This window comes from Dipodomys ordii, unplaced genomic scaffold (assembly GCF_000151885.1).
Source record: "Dipodomys ordii isolate 6190 unplaced genomic scaffold, Dord_2.0 Scaffold174, whole genome shotgun sequence".
In the NCBI taxonomy this organism is placed as follows: domain Eukaryota; kingdom Metazoa; phylum Chordata; class Mammalia; order Rodentia; family Heteromyidae; genus Dipodomys; species Dipodomys ordii.
This window is the reverse complement of record NW_012267390.1, coordinates 784,666-789,375: the sequence shown is the minus strand read 5'-3', so window position 1 is coordinate 789,375 and position 4,710 is coordinate 784,666. Positions and strand designations below refer to the sequence as shown.

Genomic DNA, 4,710 nt, shown 5'->3' with positions numbered 1-4,710 from the left:
CAATCCGAGTTCAGTTGGGGTGGTTGCGGGCTGGGTTGGGCTGGGTCGTTGCGATCGCGATCTGGCGGGTGGTCTGCCGACAGATCCCTTTGTTGCGCTGCTGGTGCCGGGCGGCTTTGGCGGGATGGAGCCTCTCCACTCAGGTGGAGAGTGAGGGGTGGGGGTGGGATCCTCGTGGAGAATCCTGGCTGGTAGGTTTCTCTGTTCCTGGCAATCTGCTGTTCTGCGAACCGGTATCTGGTGATCTGCAACGGCCCCCTGTGTCTCTGGGGGCTCCGGCAGCCCCCGCCGGGCCGGCTGGCCGGCGGCTTGGCGCACTGCCGCGCGGCCAGTAAAGGTTGGGGGAGGGGTCTTCGCTCTTCTCTGTTCTGAAATTCTTCCTTTCCTCTCTTTCTTTTTTTGTTATTTTCCACCTCTGGTTTTTCTCTGAGTGTTCGTCTTTTTGTTGTTGTCGGTCTCTTGGGGAGATTAAGCGTTGGAACTCGAACTCTCTTTTTGGTTGGAGAGAGCTGTGGCGTTTCCCTACTGCCCCGTCGCCATCTTGGTCCCCCCTCCCTGCTGCTGTCTTGTGAATCTCTTGCTCACCCTCCCAGGCCTGGCTCAGCCAGGCCTCTGCCTTGACTTACACCTCCTGAGGTGCCCGGTTGGAGGCAGAAGTCCAGGACCCAGCACTGTGCAGGGCACAGGGCAGAGCCTGGCCTGAGCCAGCCTGTCCAGAGGGCGGCAGGACTGCAGGGGCCTGTCAGTGATCAGGGGCTTCAGCTGCCCTTAGCACACTGCTGTAGGCCGGCTCTCCATCTGGACCCCCGGTGGGGACAGTGGGGGCTGTGGCTGGCTCTCCCTCGGGGGACAGGGGGGGGACAGTGGGGGGTGGCTCTCCCTCGGGGGACAGTGGGGGGACAGTGGGGGGCGGCTCTCCCTCGGGGGACAGTGGGGATGGTGGCTGTTTTATGGCACCCCAGTTCCCTCTTTGTTCCGTTTTGTATTTCACGTATTTGACTCGTACATGACGTTGTTATTAAGGGGTTGCACAGAGAAATTTCCGTAATGAGCACATTTCTTTCTGGACAGTGTCACCTCTTCCCTTGCTTGCCCCATTTCCTCCTGTCCCTGTCTACAAGTTGCATAGTTAGTTTTCCATATAGTGTGTACTGAACACCACGCCTGCATTGTTCGCCCTGCCTCCCTCCATTTCTGTGCCCATTTTGCCCCCACCCAAAAAGATAAAAACAAAAGCAAAACCACCACCACCACCAACTTTCCGTTTCCTGGGATTCGCGTAGGTAACAGCAGTGGGTTCCCTTTGCGCCCCTCATTTTTCTGCTCAGAGCACCCCAGTTCCTCTGGTTTTCCACCCCAGCACCTCCCTTCTTTGTGCCCACAGGTAAACAACAATGGCGTCATCTCCTTCCTGAAGGAGGTGTCTCAGTTCACCCCCGTGGCCTTCCCCATCGCCAAGGACCGCTGCGTGGTGGCAGCTTTCTGGGCAGATGTGGACAACAGGCATGCCGGCGATGTCTACTACCGGGAGGCCACGGACCCGGCCACCCTGCGCAGAGCCACGGGGGACATCAGACGCTACTTCCCCGAGCTCCTGGACTTCTCCGCCACCTGGGTGTTTGTTGCCACGTGGTATCAAGTGACCTTTTTTGGAGGCAGCACCTCTTCCCCGGTAAGTCACCACCTCCATCCTGAGGGCCGCGCCGTTGTGCCCGGCCTTCACGGAGGCAGGTCGGGCTCCGGCACCCGCCCACATCCGAGAGGAACCCGGGCTCACGGGGCTGAGACCGTGGGGCCAGGCAGGGGAACGGAGCCTGTCCCCCAGCCTCCGTCCACTCCGGCTGCCGCACTCAGCTGGACGTGGCCATCGCCAACCCTGGAAGGGCCCTGAGGTGTGTGGGTGCCTCATCTTCAGGGTGAGGGGGAGTGGAGTGTTCCTGGCACAGGGAAACGGACTGCACAGAGAAGCAGGCTGAGTCCAGCATCAGCTGGGCACATGGCGTGACAGTGACTCGGGTGCCAGCAGGTGGCGCTGCCGCGAGCAGGCTCCCTGGTCCACGGGCAGGTGGCGCTTCCTGGCTGACTCCCTGGTCCACGGGCAGGTGGCGCTTCCTGGCTGACTCCTTGGTCCACGGGCAGGTGGCGCTTCCTGGCTGACTCCTTGGTCCTCAGGCCTCTGTAGCCCAGTGGCTCCCAGACCCTCCGTGGCCCTGAACTGCCCCTCCCAGGTGCCTGGGTCTGGCTCCGTGTGGCCCAGGTTGCTGCGTTTGTGGCCTGTGCACATCTCGGGGCACAGGGATCTGCACACTCCCCGCACCTCAGCGAAACTCGCTGCCTTTCTCCTTCCTTGCTCACCAAACATGCAAAACAAGCAACGTCTTTTCTAACCCTTATCTTGCACATCTTTGATTTCTAAAGATGCTGGACTTCTCTCCTGGTGTTCCTGAGTGGTCACATTCTGTCCTGGTGTATTTGTTCATATGTGGGAGTTTTTCTGGACTATTTCTGGTCTGATGGATCTGGAGACATTCCTGTGCCTCATATAGCTGCCACGTCCTACAGACACATTTTAATTCAGAGCTTCAGATTCAACTCAGAACTTTTTGGTACTCAATGTATTACTCTCTCTTTGCTGTTAACAATCACCATACTAGTCTTCTTCTTTGGGTAGATGTTCCATGGTGAAGGCCCTTGCCTAGTATGCCTGAGGCTCCGGATCCGTCTGTCCTCCCAGGCCTGAGGCTCTGGGTCCATCTGTCCTCCCAGGCCTGAGGCTCTGGGTCCATCTGTCCTCCCAGGCCTGAGGCTCTGGGGTCTGTCTGTCCTCCCAGGCCTGAGGCTCTGGGGTCCATCCATCCTCCCAGGCCTGAGGCTCTGAGGTCTGTCCTCCCAGGCCTGAGGCTCTGGGGTCTGTCCGTCCGGGGTCTGTCCGTCTCCCCAGGCCTGAGGCTCTGGGTCCATTTGTGCTCCCAGGCCTGAGGCTCCGGGGTCCATTTGTGCTCCCAGGCCTGAGGCTCCGGGGTCTGTGCTCCCAGGCCTGAGGCTCTGGGGTCTGTCCGTCCTCCCAGGCCTGAGGCTCCGGGGTCCATCTGTGCTCCCAGGCCTGAGGCTCCGGGGTCTGTGCTCCCAGGCCTGAGGCTCTGGGGTCCGTCTGTCCTCCCAGGCCTGAGGCTCTGGGGTCTGTCTGTCCCCCCAGGCCTGAGGCTCCGGGGTCCGTCCTCACATGCACTAGACTGGGGTTCCGTCCTCAGCTCCTCCCGCCCCTGAAGGAAATGCTCATGAGATGTTGTACATGGTAGCCAGTGTTTTCTTCTAGGATTTTATGGTTTCATTCCACACTGGTCTCTGCCAGTTGAACCACACCTCCCGTCCTGGGGCTTCATTTTGAAATCCTTCTTTGGTATGTAGTGTAAAGCAGGGCTCCAGTGTCACCTTGTTCAGAGTTTCCCGTTTGTTCCAAGATCATTGCTTCTCCCCATTCAGAGATGGCATCTCTTACACATACTCTCACCATTGTCATGAAGCAGAATTTCATGAAAAACCTAAAGACATAGCTATTAAAAAATGCTTTTCATCCAGGTGCTAGAGTCACACCTATAATCCTAGATACTTAGGAAGCTGAGCCCTGAGAATCATGGTTCAAAGCCCAGGTGCCAGTGGCTCAGGCCTGTCATCTTAGCTACTCAGGAGGCTGAGATCTGAGGATCATAGTTCAAAGCCAGCTCAGGCAGCAAGGTCCTCCAATTCACCACTCAAAAACTGGAAGTGGCACTGTGGCTTAATGTAGTAGAGCGCTAGCTTTGAGTACAAAGAGCGCAGGGACAGTGCCCAGGCCAAGCTCAAGCCCCAGGACTGCTGAGGCGGCTGGGGGAGAGGGAGAGGGAGCCCAGGCAGATAAATCTGAGAAGCTCTTTATCTCTAATGAGCCATGAAAAAGCCGAACAAAGCAAAGGACCCTGAGTTCAAGCCCCAGTACTGACAGATAGGGAGGGAGGAAGTGAGGAAACATTTTTCCTTGGCTCCTCTAGTTCACCTGTGTCCATATTATTTTTACCTCTTTGCTCATTGTACACACAAGACTAAGGATTTGGCCCTCTGTGGCCCAGCCGCGCTGGAGCCTGGCCCCCCGGGCTGCCTGGTCCTGGCCCCTGGGACTCAGTGGGGGTGGGAGGCAGACCAGGCCCCCGCGGTTCTTCCTTGGGGGACAGCATGGAGCAATCGCTGGGCAGGGCCCGGGGGCAGGGTAAGGGGTCCCAGGCTTAGCCAGCCCCTCGCCCTGGCAGATCAACACGTTCCAAACCGTGCTCATCACTGACGGCAAGTTCTCCTTCACCATCTTCAACTACGACTCCATCACGTGGACCACGGGCACCCACGCCAGTAGCGGGGGCGACGCCGCCGGCCTGGGGGGCATCGCGGCCCAGGTAGGTCAGCGCGGTGGCCCTAGTGCTGGGGGCCTGCTCCGCTCCGCTGGCACCGCCGCGGGCTGCAGAGGGAGGCAGGGATCGCCATTGCAGACGCCCTCCCCGCGCGGTGTCCAGGGCAGGGCGAGGTCACACCAGCCGGTGTCACTGGGGCCTGGCTCTGCCCATAGCCACAGACATCCTCAGCCCGAAGCTGAAGCCCCTGACGCCTGGCCGGCCTCCAGGGCTGGGCTCCCCTGCTTAGCAGCCGCAGAAGGAAGCTCCGCCCCCACCCCGCCTCCCGCCG

At 59.4% G+C, this 4,710-nt stretch overlaps 1 protein-coding gene across 1 annotated transcript in view; it reads left to right on the top strand.

Annotated features, from left to right (window-relative positions):
- The window catches only part of Sned1 (sushi, nidogen and EGF-like domains 1), a 50,234-nt gene that overhangs the window by 3,150 nt on the left and 42,374 nt on the right, over window positions 1-4,710 (top strand). The window lies entirely within an intron of this gene.